General features: G+C 26.1%; 1 protein-coding gene across 1 annotated transcript in view; it reads left to right on the forward strand.

The window, feature by feature from the left end:
* The first annotated feature begins 263 nt into the window (after positions 1–263).
* Positions 264–16,386, forward strand: part of LOC129618502 (eukaryotic translation initiation factor 5) — a 30,515-nt gene continuing 14,392 nt past the window's right edge. The window contains exons 1-3 of the mRNA XM_055533301.1: positions 264–407; positions 687–1,076; positions 13,767–13,863. The gene's annotated coding sequence lies outside the window, so the exon portion shown is untranslated. The remainder of the gene's footprint in view (positions 408–686; positions 1,077–13,766; positions 13,864–16,386) is intronic.

The following is a 16,386-nucleotide window of genomic DNA, read 5'->3' on the forward strand; positions in this document are numbered from 1 at the left end:
TGAACTGGCCTTCTAACATAACAGCGAAAAAATTATATATTAAGGTATGAATAATAACACGATTTCGTGCAAAATGTATGTATGTATACTAGTTAGTTATTTATACAAATATATTCATATTTGCGCATTAAGCAACTAAACTTAGTAATAAATAAAAAAATAAAAAATTGCATTCGAATTATTTTCTAAGTATGTAATTTTAAAACCACCAGAGGTCGAAGTCATGAATTCAGAAAAATCAGTTGCACCAACCTAAAATATATATTTAAATATGGATGCACTTATTTTTGGCATTTTATATTTCATTCGCCTCATTTCATGTGTGGATTAAATAAATGGTAGCATAAAAAAATTCGTTCTATAATTAAAGAAATTTGTAAGAATTTATATTCAAAAAAGAGAAACATGTGAGTATCAAAACTTGAAACTTAAAATTGTACTAGTAATATAGCGAAGAAATTATAATCTGCGTAAATTGATAATTATGTGTATGAGAAAGATTTCAGAACAAGAAATTGTGATGTGTCAATTTTCAAGTCTACATATTGAAATTTTCCAAAAATATTAAATACAAAAAGAATACATAAATTTAGTAAAAAATATTAACTTTTATGTTTAAGACTAATGTAATCGAAAATATTTGATTTTTATTACTCTACTTATTCTGAAAATTATTTTCGTTTCAGTTTTGTGAAAAAGTTACAGTTACCAAGCGTTTAAAGGAGCCCCAAGGAGCCCGAAACCAAAACGGAAAGAGCAAAAATTAATTTTGACGTTTAATAATAGTGCGCACGCGTTGCTGTGCATAATTCACTAAAAAAGAAAAACTTTAAAAAAAAGTGAAAAATTACAAAAGAAAGTAGTGTTAATATATTTAATTTTCATTTCTTTATTTTCTTTAACTTTTTTTTTTAATTTTCAATTAAAAAAACAATCATTTAAAAAATTAATATAAAGTTGGTTCCAGATTTCTTTCATATCGGGAAGAAATCAAATTTATTTTTTTTATTTTTTATTTTGAGTGCTCGAATTTACCCCAGAGGGGATTTTTTATATGACTTTTGAAAGATTGCTTGGTAAGTGTTGCTAAGTCTTAGTGAAAAATATATATTTTTTTTAAATTTAATACATTTTTCCGAATTTAGATATAAGTACATACTTTAAAAATATACATATTTTAAGTTTTAAAATGAAGAAAGAAAATTAAGTAGAAAAATGCGTACCATATGGAAATAACTAAGTGTTTATGTAATTGTAACAAAAATTGTTTCTACTATAATTAATAGTTTTTATGTAAATGCTATGCGAAATATGAATTCTCATAGAATTTTATAATATCGTTAGATTTAATTAAAAGAAAATGTAATACTAAAATTAGACTCTTCAAGGACAGTTTTCATTGTTAATTCAATTTTAAATATGTATTCAATTTAACTAAATTTTTTATTCAATTATTTGAATATGAATTAACATATGTACCTATTTACATAAAAATAGGTGGAGATCCACTTGTCCCACTCGGTTCCCTTAAAAATTTACGTAAAAAATGTCTCTACTAATAATGTTCATGTGTAGATTGAAAAACGTACATATTCACATTTTAATATAAAATTTAAGTACCTATACAAAAAGAAAGATATGTATTTTTAATCTACATTTAATGGAAAAGAACAAACAATTTGCTAAACTAATATCAAATTTTTAATTATTTAAATTGTTTACTTTTTTTTCCCTATAATGATTTTGTAAAGATGAACTAAATACTGGCATAATTTCGTATAATTTTCATATTGCTAATATTCAACAAAATGTTTTTACTTCCTTTTTTTAAAACGACCCTGCGGTATGTCAGAATTTTTATGAAATGCGTTTTTTAAATGCATGTGCTTCCTTAAAATGAGTTTTTCTTATTGTATGTATTCATATTCAATTAATTTAACAAAAAAATATGTGGAACTTATTTTCAGAAAATAAAAACTTCAAATCTACAATAATGTTAGGGCATTAAGTTTCCACATAGGAGCATAGGTACCTTATGAGAATTCATATGTTATATATTAGAAAACTCAAATGCTAGCAAACTTAATAAGTAAAACTATTCTCTTCATTTTGTAAAATTTTGAAAATTTTGTCATAAGATTTTATCAGATTTGGGTTACTAACAGTATAATTGTTTATTTTAATTGAAATTATATGTAAAATTTATTTGTAATTTCATGTAGAATTTTAAAGCAAAAATTTCAATACATATGTATATTTAACCGAAAGAACTCTCGTCAGTTTCTTATGACTGAAAAAAATTTAATTATGTCTTTCATTTGGTAGAAGGTTAACAGGTAACACAATTATTTAAATTGCTGTTTGCTATGTTTTTGATAGCCTAATAATATAGCAAAAATATATGACAAGTCAAATTACAAGAAAATTACAAGTCAAATGAAATACTTGCGTTGAAATATTATGTATATTGGAACAGCTGATTTCCCTTTGTGTTTGTATAAATGTACAAATATACTTTCATACATGCTATTTTAACCAATTCATTTTTTCGCTGAGCTTTTTTTTTATTGCGGCTAGGAAAAAATCTTTTTTTTTTAAGGACATGCGCTTTTTCTTAACTTAAGATATATTTTAATTTTTACATATTTATCCAGTTTATTTTAAAAACATATACTTTGTTATTACTTTAAAAGTTATTTTGTAAAAATCTTTTTACAAAAAAAGGAATTTTTTAAAAATTAATTTAGTTAACTTAAAATTTTAATATTACGAGTACTACATATTACTTATAATATCTAATATAACATATGAACATACAACCATATTGGTAATATTTTATTTCTAAATTGTTGCATATGTTTATTAAAAGGATATACTTGAACATTCAGGAACTTTACTTTTGTTGTTTAAATGGAAGCTTTCAAATATATTTAAACTTTCATTTTTAGAAATATGAACGCAAAAGTTTTTAATATGTATTTGTTCTTATTCAAGACTTTGTATAGAATGGATTTTGGTAGAAAAAAAGACAGAAAAAAAAAGTTGTGTATAGGTATATCTTAAATTATATTAGTAATTTGTAAAAACAAAAAAAAAATAAATTCATTTTCAGTTTGCTAAATCCCTGATACCTATTATAATTTTTTAAATTATACTTAAATACATTTTTGTCTTTTTGAAGCATTTGCATTCAATTAAATGTAAAAAGCGGAAATAAAATTTAAATACATTGTTTTTTTAAAAAAAAGCTTTTGTTAAAAATTAAAAGAACCCCAGTGATTTTCAAATATAATATAAAATTGTCGTTATAGGTATTATCTTATGACGGATGCTAATTGGCCACCATTTGTGGCATTAACAAGGTCAGAATCACTTTCATCTTTAAAACAGTGAACATACTTATAAATTTTTTGATCGGGGCTCGTTTTTACCATATCTACGGAAAGAATTGATGGAATTTCTTGAAATTTGATATTGGAGCTCTGGTTGTTACTGAAACTAACTGGTGAGCTTTTCAAGGAATTCGAATGACACAAAACGAAACCCTAGTAAGAGCCAAATTTACACATTTTTAGGTATGTTAAATAAAAGCTTACTAACGCCCTAAAAATTCGAAAGAAGTGATACTTCTGATCACATCAGATTTTTTTTTTATTTTTGGTACTAATATTTGATAGCGGGACAATTAATTTTCCGAAAAAAAGAGTACTCTTAAATTTTATTTGAAACATCAACACTACAAAAATTTGCAATTGTTGAAAAGTAATATGCCATTATTTATATATAACATAAGTAGATACTGTTTAAGTTTCTACAAATATTAAAAATTTAAATGTGGTAGGTACCTACTTACATTAGAAAAAAAAGTTTTTGGAAGTAGTAATATATGAAAGTAGTTACGTTTTCCAGCATACTTGTAAAGACAGTTTGTCTGGATTATGTGCTGTATAATAGATGTACAAAAACTATTATTTTAATTTTTCTATATACACATATATAATAAAATGCGAGGATATTAATATGTACTTAAATATTCAATTGATATAAACGGTTATATGTATATCTTTTTGGGGGTACTGTTAGTAATAAGCAGAAGTAAACTTTTATCAACATGCCAGTTTATTTTCATATTTTAATTTAAAATGTTTAAATTTATTGTTGTGTTGTGGTTTACTCGTTGTAAATCTCGGTATTGTTTGATTAAAAATCGTAGTAAAGATAAAATAGATAAAACTATGAAAATTTTTTTAAATAGATTTCAATTTATATTAAGTATTGTAATATGTATAAGGTATTTGAATACTGAAAATAATGTAGTATTTAAACTAAATTTAATAATTGAATAAATTTTATATTAAATATTTTAATGTTAAAATTTACGTATCTTATTAAAGTTAAATTACAACATTATTAATTTATTACTCGTATTTTAGTTGTAATTTTATCAAAATAAAAATTGTTGACCATTAATCAATATTAAAAATATAATTCATCCTGCAAAATTGAAAATATAATATTATTGGCCAACAATATTTTTCTTCGCTGGTTTGTAGTATCCTAATATTCAGGTTAATAAGTTATACTTATTTTTGGTAACGGATTATTTATTTAAAATTTTATTCACTCATCTAATAATTAAAAAATTATGTTTCATTCAGGCATGATTTTTCTTATAGTTTTTAACAATTCTAAAAAAATTTTTAAATTAATCACATAAATAAGTCAGTATATCTTTATTACGAGTACATTATAGTTATGTATTTGAAAAAACAAAATTAAAAAAGTTAAGTTACCTTTACTTTGTCGTTTTCTTAAAACAAAAATAATCTTTTGCATAATAGAAGAATTTCGTTTTGATTTTTATATCATTAAAAAAAAAATTTTTCTGAAAATTATTGTGTAATAAACTAAAATAATTATTAAAATAAACTAAAAACGAGAAAAAACGGGATTATTTTCAAATTTTGCTCCTCGGGTTTTTATAATGGCGTCATATTTTTTTTGAAATTATTGCATACTCTATGTAGAACATAGGACATGTAATAATTTCAACTAAAACTGCCATACGTTATTGTAAAGGTGTAAAGGAATCGATTGATTGAACTTAATAAAAAATTTCTTGGCACATAAGTATGTAAGTATAGTGTCCATAAAACTCTTTTTGTTTGTAGATTTATTTGCTGGTTATTACTAAGCGGATTTAAATTAACTCTTAATGGCGGCGTTTAAATAAAACTGCTTTATGGCATATACCTTTTTTTTTTGCAGATTCTTTTCTTAATGTTTTAACTTGGATTACGGATAAAATTAGCCCGTAAATTATATTTTAGCAATTTAATCTCAAATTTTTGAAAACAGAATTAATATCTTTTAATGTTTTATTAAGTTTAAATTAATTTTTTATTTGAAAAAAGAAACATATTTTAAAAAATTTTTGAATTTTCAATACAATTTCATATTTCTTATCGTTCCTTCGTATTGGCGATCGATTTGTCGAAGTGCGGTGGCTTAAAATATGCGAAGATTCACATCGAATTATATTGATTGTCACATGTAAATGGGAAAAAATATTTATTCCATTCGAATGTGATCAGAGCGATTAAACTAAGAACTGCCACTATCATATCCAAGGTGTGAAGCGAACCGTGCCTAGTGGTTGGTAGCTGAGGGCATTTCAAGCTACCAATAACGGAGCCACTCCGTACCTGGTCACCTCAGAGAGTAAATTTGGCCTTACCGTGTTATGCATAGCTCTAATATGGCGAAAAGTCCTATTCCTTAGCTACTCGTGTGAATTAGAAATGAATGAATCAACAAAAACAACTTTTGTTTTTTCAGATGAGTTGAAGCAAAACGCATTATAAGGATGAATTTAATGATTGCTTCAATTCAAAATCAGGCACTGATAAAAGCGTTAATGGAAAAAGATTTGAACAAAATTTTTCCATTAACAAAGAAATCAAGAATTTGAGAATAGTATTTTAATGGAACAATCAATAAAACAGCAAAGTTTTTATGACGATCTTCGGTGCATAAATTCAAACAAAAATGATTTGAGTTTAGAAAATTGTTTGTGGGAGCGCAAAAGAAAAATATATACTGATGATTCATGAGATCAATATAAAGAAGTTGAACTGAGAAGTATTCAAGGGACGACAGATCGATGTATGGTCAAAGACGCAGTGCGCGAAGATGACTCGCAAAGCAAATAATTTAATGGACGATTTATAAAGAGAGGATTCACTGAATCCTCGTTGAACATCTAATTTTAATGGCGATGATCTGCTTAATAATTTTTTAAAAGATCAAAATATGAATTATAGGAATTTACAGATTTTGTAAAGCCAAATTTTCGTGATGATTATTTTTGTGAAAAAAAGATACAAAGTACTGATGAAAGCATTTTTGGTAAAAGAATGGAAGAAAATTTTAAGAATGAGTACTTTAGTAATAAATATTCAGTAATTAAAAATATAGGCAAGGAAAGATTTAACGATTACTTACTTGGTAAATATTTAATTGAAGAAGGTATTCGAGGTAATAATTTTTAAAATCAGTTCGTAGAAAATTTTCACAAGAATTCGCAAAAAGTAGATAGCATGGAATTTATTAATAAAGTGAATGAAAAATATTTTGTCGATAGTTTTTCTGGATAAATATTTAATAAGACGTGATACTAGAAATGTACACATAAAGAAAGGAGAGCTGAATGCGTATGAGTGAATATCTTACTGAAGAATGTAATGATAAAAATAAGTTATCCCGTTTCACATCGTTTAAAAATTCTGCAGGCGAAATGAAGGATCTTCTTGGACGAAATATTAGTGAAGAGCCTGCAAACTGCCATATGAAATTTCTAGCAGACGATGTAGAGTCTGTAGAGGAAGCGGTAAATAACACTAACAAACCATTGAAGCAGACACCAGAAGAACCCACCGCAACTTTCGAAAATGACAAACATGATGTGAATAAATATTACCGTAAGCGAGTTTTAAAAGCAATGCCGGAAACTTCAAAACAATCCATCAATAAATCAGACAAACCTTTTAAATTTTACATTACTTTTAAAACCGCAAAATGAAGAGCTACTCTTAAAATAAGAAAATTTAACAAAATAAATATAGAGAACATGAACAAACTTTAATATTAGGAATCCATGCGTATTCAGCTAAATATATAACTTCTCAAAAAAATATGTTGAACTATAAATCCGGTAAAATTTTAGTCAGTGGCTTAAAAAATGACACATCAAGTATCAAAAAAACAAAATATTGTATGGTTTGAACGCCAGTCAGGTTCTCCATTCTTAATTCAATTACAATTTAATAAACAATAACAAGTTTCCTAAAATTTTTTAGTACATATCTTTTCGAATATTTATTAACTTCTAATAAAGAGATTAAAGTTACGGATCAGAGAAGTATGCTTATCCTACGTATTTATATTTTAAGATTACAGATTTCTCAATTTCAGTATAGATCCATCAGAGGCTCTACAGAAGGTGATAAATAGAATAAGAAATCAACCTTTCAATAAAGAACAGATTAAAAAAGAAATTGAAAATTAAAATTGTTACCAGAAGAGCCACAACTAGTTAAAGAGCTTAGAATTTAGTTAAAGAACTATGCAGCGCATGCTGGAGAAAAAATGTGTTGCCACTAACTGAACAAGAATTAAATTTATTAGAAGATGATGCAATTGTTGATGAAATAGTTTTAGGTTTCAATTTCACGGAATACGTTCTGAACCTGGTTCTTCTGAACATTCTGATTCTTATATTTGATTGTAGCAATGAAAATACTGCTGATTACCTTTTAATAAACGCGTCAAAATTAACTAATAGGAAAGGTTCGACATTACATGCAATTAGAGGGCAGAAAACTTACATTAAGACAAATCAGCATCCAGCAAAGACATTGGAAATTTTAGCTGCACAAAATGAAGGGTTAAATATTTCAAGATGGAAGTTTCGTAGATGTAGTGATGAAGGCTGTGATCAGTGTATTTAAATTCTTGTCGATAAAGAATCTATTTATATAATTTCTAAAAACAAATTCTTAATTATAAATTCAATACTGTTACAGTTTCAGGATTATCAGGTTTTATGAATAATTTAAATTCTTAAGAAATTTGTTCAACAGAATTATCAATTTTCAAAGTCTGGAAAAGAAATTCTAAATGCTTATTTTATTATATACGTACATATGTACATATTATGTATGTTGATGATTTTTTTTTTTAAGTTAAATAAGATTTTATTAAAAATTGTTATGCTCAGAATTAATTTTTTTTCTTTTTGTGTTTTTTTAATATCTTCTAGTAGGTTTATGTAGACAAATTAATAAGGAGACACATCATATAAATAATAATAAAAAATAGTTTTAAAAGAAATGAGCGGGGACTTAAGTAAAATATTAATCATATTAGGATTTGTCAAGGTGTTTGAACCATCAAATTGCAACCTATAATAAAATGGCCCTGTATTTGCGTTTATAGGCAAATGATGTGTAGCAGGGTTGTTTATAAGCATTTTCAAATTATGCATCAAGTTGTTATGTGCGCCGCAGTTTAATCATATGAAATACAATTTTTTGTTTTTATAGAATTGTCAAAATTATTTTGCATATCCATCACGTTATTTTTTGCAGTATTGTGATTTTAAAAATCTCTTTTAATCTATATACAGTAACTCCCACTCGTATTTGTACAACGAAACAAAATATAAAATTTGAAGTTTTTTTTCAAATGAATTCGTGCAAATTTTTCTTAATTTTAGTTTTTTTTACAAAATTGGTTACTTATCATTAAAATTAAATCAAAAAAAAAAAAAAAATATTTGTTTTTGGAACTATCCAAGAAAAACAAAAACAAGTAAAAAAAATGCTTACAGTCATATTCGTACAGTTATATAAAGGCACCAAAATTATTGAAAATAAATTATGCAATGTTTGTTTTGATAATTGTTAATAATTTTTCTTAGTTCCGATCAATAATTAAGAGAGTTTGAATACATAATTTTTATTGCGTTTTAACGAAATATTTCTTTTAATTAAACTATGGGCAGGAAATCGAAAGAAACTTCAACAGAGCAACGGAAATTGATCGTAGCCTATTATAAAAATGGCAAATCCCTTTCAGAGATTAGTACTTAGTGGAAAGGAGTCATTCTACAATTCTGTATATTGTAAAACGTTATACCGACGAAATAGAATACAGAATAAGGAACCGTGATAAGCGCATTATTCTCAAAGAAATTAAAAAGAACCTGAAAACAAGCTCCTAAGCTAGTAGAAATAGTAAAGATTTAACTTTCAAATTTTAAGGCCTGAAACAGTTCGATGGACTATTAGAAATCATAGGTACAATAGTAGAGTTGCGATAAAAAAACCTTTTCATAATAAGAAAAACAGAAGGAACCGCTTTGAATTTGCAAGACAGCACAAAAACAAGATTTTGAGTTTGAAAAGCACGTAATTTTTACCAACGAAGGTCAATTAAATTTGAAATAATATTAGAAATATTAAGAAAGATTTCAATAATAAACTGTGACTTCAATAATGCTTTAAAAAAGATTTAAGTACAGTTCTGATACGGTTGTAGTACCGTCTCAGAGCTTTCAATACCTTTACGTTTTAAAAAAAACTACTAAAGCTTTTCGTACATTTTGGAATACAATTTTTACCATATCAATAAAACTTTGACGTTTATTTGAAAATTTCAATTTAAAGTTCTGTTCAAATGTTAATTTTTATAAAACGTTACCGCATCATTAAAAACATAGCATTTTTATGCTGCATTTTAGGAAAAAAAAATTGATAACTAGAACTTTATTGCGGAAAATATATGCTAGTTTATTTTATCGGTTATTTTTGGCAACATTTATATGACAAGGTATAAGAAAAGCGTGCTCGATTTTTTCGATACCCGATTTACTTTTATTTTACGTCTCCACTACGTATAAAACGCATTTAGGAAAAGTGTACAATGTCAAGAGGTTTAACTAAACTTTTTGGAACTTAATACTTTGTAAAATTTATGTCGTGAGCGCATTATTGAAGTCACGGAAACTAAAAGAACTCAATTTCGATTTTGATGGTAAATTAGAAAGTTACTAGGTATTACCGATTTGCATTAATGAACAACCAACATTGCAACAGCTTAATGGGAAATGTAATAGCAATTACGAAATAGTGCAATTAAAAGTCTTCTACTAATCTAATTTTCTAGTTTATTTTTTGATTATATTGACTTTTAAATTATTTTTAAAAGAAAGTAAAGAAAAGAAAAAGATGTCGGTCATAATTCAATTTTGAATACAAAGATTAATTCTAAAATTAAAATGTATCACATTTATTCTTTAAAACCTGAATTTTGTATGAAATTGTTTGACTGTGTGATAAAGGACTTGAAAATTTATTTTAAATTTATATGGCATTAAGCATCGCAGATTATAATGTTTCCATTTAATTAAGTTTTTTACTAAATAAATTTAATTATCAAAATTGCAAGTTAATCATTTAGTTACCCGTAATGAATAGGTGATAGTAGCAATTTTTTTTTAGAATTTATCAATGTTGATTATAGCTTTTTAAAAAGCCTTGTACAAAATTAATATTTCGTCGTACCTAATTTCTTCAATAAAAGAAATCTAACGTGTTATATAATTTTTATATAATATTAGATGTTATTTATAAATCATGTACATAGGAACCTATATAATTTATATGTATTTACTTAATTGGATGCACATGACCGTGAGAGATCTTATTAGTTAACACTAAACATACCATAACGGGTCAAATGACCCATTTTGAACAATTGCATTGAAAACGCACGTATAATTTTACTGCGTTTGCACATTTGACTTCATGACTTTTTCTAAGTAATTAATGTACAGTTATAACAATTTTTTTTGTTTGTTTTGTTTTGTTTATTCTGAGTAATTCTTGTTGTATACCGATATCCACCACAACGGGTCATTTGGCCCGCTATGGTAGAAATAGGTATACATATTAAGTCTTGGTATGATTGGTGTTAAAACTGCATTGCAATAGAACTACTGAAGCAGCGCTACCAATAATAACTCCGATGTAAACTCAATAATATCTATCTACATACTTTCACAAAAATGAGTTCTTTTCTAATTGAGGTTATGAATATAAAAGCATAGAGAAAAAATTTCATGTTGTCGATTTGAAAGATCTTTTCACTCGGAACGTTTTCACCAAAACAAGAATTTTTTGTGTTATTTTAGACTAATTTTTCCTAATTGAGTCAAAATACCATCTTTTAACAGTTTTCTTATATTAATAATTGATTGTATTGTAACATTCTGGCAAAGCTTTTTATCATATTTTTTAAAACAATTTTTGTAGCAATATGAAAGTAAACTTTATTGCTGTACACATCATTAGTTATTGAAATATGGGACTGCAGTAACAATTTATAAACTGTTTAAGAGAAGATATAAGAGGTTTAATAAATAATAATCATTACGTTGTCATTAATTTTTAAAAATTACGTACCGCGAGTGACCCGTACATATGTATAAGATACCAAAATTTCTTTTATATAAAAATTAACTTTGGTACGGAGTTTGGTACCTGAAGGAGTCGTCTGCAGTATTCACATATATATTTATGTTCTTGTTCAGCGTACAATTCTGTGTTGATTTAGACATGTTCTTCCGTCCGATCGCACGATAACTTAAAAACGAATAAAACTAACTTAATCAAACTTTCACAAATTGTTTCATTTCTACTTAATGTAATTGCACCCATTCGAACAACGGGTTCGGGTAGCTGCCATACGTCTTGAAAGAGTTCATTTTAAATATTTTGAAAGCTACTACAGAAATTAATATGAAGTTTTGCAAACCAATGTCCAATTTCATATTACATATATTCTGAAAATTTTTAATGATATGGCTGCGCAAATTCGTGTAGCGACCATACAACTCCAAAAGTTAATTTTAAATATTCTATTACTATTATAAATTTTATATATTTTTCTATTAATATTTTTTTATATATAAAAAAATATTAATAGAAAAATAATTGAATTAGATTAATGACTAATTAACACATATCCTAGAAATTCTTTGGAATGACTTGACAGGTTCGGGTAGTTGCCACACAATCTTTGCATGACATTTGGTAATCGTGTGTCCAATTACAGATCATACATAACCGTGAAGTTTGAGAGAATTGAGTAATTTCCATACAACTATGAAAGCTAATTCTAAATATTTCCAAAAAATAGTTTTTGTGTTTATATCATCAAGGTGCAGGGTATAATTCAGTCGGTTTAGACTGACTGAAAGGTTTTTACTTATTTTAACTTTCCTTTATAAATATGGCAACATAAGTTGCTTTTATTTCGATATTGTAAAGAAGGACTTTCTCTGCCAGCTATATCTCAATCTTGCTGTTGAGCTATATCTCAGAAATTATAAAAGCAAATATGGAAAAAGGGAATTATTTTCGCTAAAAGCTGTTGAGATATGAGCATTTATGATAGCTGCCATACAACTTTAAAAGTTATTTGGTTCTACCAACCGAAATTATACAAACTGCTCCTATATAACTTCGCAAATAATTTCATCTTAATTACATAAATTCACTATATATTTTCAGTAAGATGGTATCAGTTTATGTGGTAACGTAACCGTTATACCATGTGCATCTGTCAACTCTACTTATTTTCGTTTCAACTATTTATTAAAATTTTTTCAGGTTAGAGGAAAATTTTAAGTTAAAAAAACCTTTGGGAACAATTTTTTTTAATGAAAGAATTTTCCTTTAGAAAATTATGGAAAAAAATTTTCTCAAAAATAGTTTATTTTTCTTACTAACTAAATAATAGTTTAGCTAGCAAGAAAAATACTAGCTAGCTAATAGTTTATTTTTCTTACTATATTTTTAGTAAAAATTAAAAGCGAAGCAATATTAACATAAAGGACTATCTACTTTAGTGATTGAATTACTGTTGGCGTATTTACGATTACTATTCATATTAAACCATTTCCTTCTCTGATGATCTCTTGAATTTTGGCAATCGTTCAATGTTTTTGTCTTTCATAATTCTTATACATTTCTTTCCATGTATTGTATTGATGCTGAAGTTCCGTTAAGTATTCCTTTACACTCGTTTTTTTTTTTTTTGGAAATTCCTGTCTAGTTATTGAAACTAGTTTCCATCTATACAAAACAGCACCTGGTTGTGCAATTGATGTAATTGGCTCACCGATGAGAAAATGACCCGGTGTGAGAGGCGAGAAATCGCTTTTTAACAAATTTAAAATTTTATTTAACATATTTATATTTCAAAATTTATTGAAATTGCTGGAATTTATTTTAAAATAGAGATATTCTATCACGGAATCAGTGCTTAAAACAAGTGTAATATTTAAATCATCACTTCAGTTAATTTTAAAATTTGGAATTCTATGTCTCATTTGATTAATATTTCATGACGTTATGTTATGGGTTTAAGAGAACGTGAGTGAATATTTAAAACCGGTTGCTTCAAATGAAGGTCTCAAGTATTTTTATCTTCCTTAACTATTACATATGTTCTGGTATGTATTCTGATTTTGCAATGTAATAATTCTATGAAATTCCAATTTTCTAACTTGTCTTAACAAAAACTATGCAATAATTTAGATAATTTATTGGTTTTATCAATACTCAGCGTTTTATTTAAAATTAAAAGAAAAAGAACAACGAAATAATTTTATTTAAAATATTTTTTATTTTAAATTTCAGAAACACCAGTACTCAAAGGAGCACCTCCATCTCCACATCAACGAAAGAGTTTAGTTAGGTCGTGCATGAATTCACATAGGCGATATTTAAGTCATAGGTGAGTTTATTTGAATTGAATTGTATAAATTTTCTTTTTATGAAACTACAAATGGTTGTTGAAAATCTGTCTGTTCTCTTGTGAGTACAAATTTCAGCTGAAGCTGTTCTTCTATTCCATACCATTTTTGGCTGAACGAAGCTCTGCCTTCTTTGGATCATAACTTGTGTTATATATACGTACATATATATGAATTTCATTTTAAAAAAAATTTACATTTGGCCGAAAACATATTCGGTGAAAACCGAAAATAGGGATCTAAAACATAAATATAAGCTTTGTATTTTTTTACAATGTCAATACAAGGTGAAAGTAAGGTGACATAAATTTGTATTATTGCAGTATATAAACTGTAATAGAATTTTGTTTTGAGACGATTTGGATGTCAACCTTTTTTTAATTGAGCAATCCGCTAAATTAATCCCCTTTTCTTTTTGGTACCATAAAAAACGTATGAGAAATTCCTGCCTTTACTGACCTGCCAAAAAGAAAAATAATTTCATTTAATATTTTAAATTTTACCATGTAGGTAGAATATTTTGATGTTGTCAGATGATCTAGACTATATATTTTATCGGTTTAGTAAAATAAGTTTTAGAAACTGAGCTTTCACCAAGGAATTACTATACATACCTACAGAGATTCAAGTAATCATCATAAATGTTGATTAATCTAAAATTTGTTTGATCATATTTTTGACAGGATCAAAATGTCATAATCATGCAATTACGAGTATTAACGATATTTTTTTGCTTTTAAACATACCGTTTGATCAAAGTGATTAAATATGATTCAAAATGTTTGATCATAATTCTTTTTGCAAGGCTTTGTAATAATGCTAATCCTGTTCGAAAAAACAAATTGAATTAAAAAAAATGCACTTTCGGATTTTATTAAAAACTTAATTATGGTTTAATCCTGCGTAAAAAGTTAAGTCCCAAACAAAAATGAAATTTTTTTGTTTTCTTTGGTTTTTTAACTTCTTTTACAGAATAGGGGAGTACGTTTTTCAAAATTAGTCGATAGAAGTTGCAGTTTCGAAAATATCAGAACTTTAAACCCTATTTCTTCGAATCATGTCTGTTCAACTTTTAGTTCCCAAGATACAGATCTCAATTACAGAGTCAATAAACAAAAATAAATTTATTAAAATATTAAAATAATTACAAATACACTGCTAACTTCATCACATTAAGTTTATATTGCAATTTTTTCTCCTCTATTGTTTCTTATGTGTTTTTTTATTTTCCATGTTTTTAATTGTTGTTCCAAATTTTTCCATAAGAACTTTAAAATCTGTAAATGAAACTTAAGATGTTGTTTCTTAGATTGTCTTATTTCGTGCTTTTACTCATTAATTTTTAAGAAACTTATTCTAATAAATACTTTAAATCCAATAATTCTAATAAATAATTTAAATCCAACTGTTACGCGTATACCTTAAAAATCTTACTATGCAGTTGTAGTTGTAAAACATACTACAAAAAGAGTGCCGCATTATCAAACACTTTTTTGACAGCACGTCCAATAACATACTTTATTGTCAAACATAGGACACATTAATACTATTTTAGAACTGAATTATCAGAAGTGCAGATACTCGGAATAGTATTGAAAGTTTTTTGCTAAATCAACAAATTTGTGAGAAAGTTTCGCTACAAAATTTAAATATATGTACTAAGATCTGTGTGAATATTTTTCCCCGACAATTGCGGGACATAAGAGAGAGAAGACGTGTAAGTATTTTTTTTCCAAAAACATTTAAAACTTGAAATTGAACAGAAGAACTGATTCTCGAACAAAGTTTAAAAACGCATGTTTAAATAAGTACGAATGTTTATTGACACTAGGTTTGAATTGACATTTTTTGATCTCTGAATTAAGGGCATGCACTTACTCCTGTTACTCTGTATTTTTATTTTCTGCAATTGTAAATTTTTTGTTTTGGTTCTTTCGTATCTTGAAAAGTAAAAAATGTATACATATGTTTATATGATGTATACGTAGTACAAGCAAAACTCCATTTCGTTTTATATAAAGTTATGCATACATATGTACATATTTCTTATAAAATGTATTCACAAGAAGATGTGTGTAAAAAGACAGGGGTTGTGATAATTTAGAGATCATTTGCAATCTTAAAAAAACGTGTAATATAAAAATCCATATTGACCGTAAATTTTTTTAATTAAAATGGAAAACAATTTTTTTAAAGCTAAAAAAGTAACCAATTTTTTAATTGTCTTTATTAAAAAAAATTTTTTATGTAAAGTTACTTTTAATTCAATTTCAGTTTTAAAATTTTTTGTGTTTTCATTTTATAAAATCATTAACTCTTTACATGCACGCATACAACTTTTTTTTAGAGGAATTTGAAATAGAAATTTTGCTATTAATTTAAAAACGGAAAATAATTTTTTATAACTATAAAATTTAAAAACAATATGTATGTATGTATTTATGTACTTCTATTGCAAGTTTAATATTATTTAAATACATATATGTACATATGTATGTATGCAT

Source organism: Condylostylus longicornis, unplaced genomic scaffold (genome assembly GCF_029603195.1).
Source record: "Condylostylus longicornis isolate FDR11 unplaced genomic scaffold, ASM2960319v2 ptg000001l, whole genome shotgun sequence".
Lineage (NCBI taxonomy): Eukaryota > Metazoa > Arthropoda > Insecta > Diptera > Dolichopodidae > Condylostylus > Condylostylus longicornis.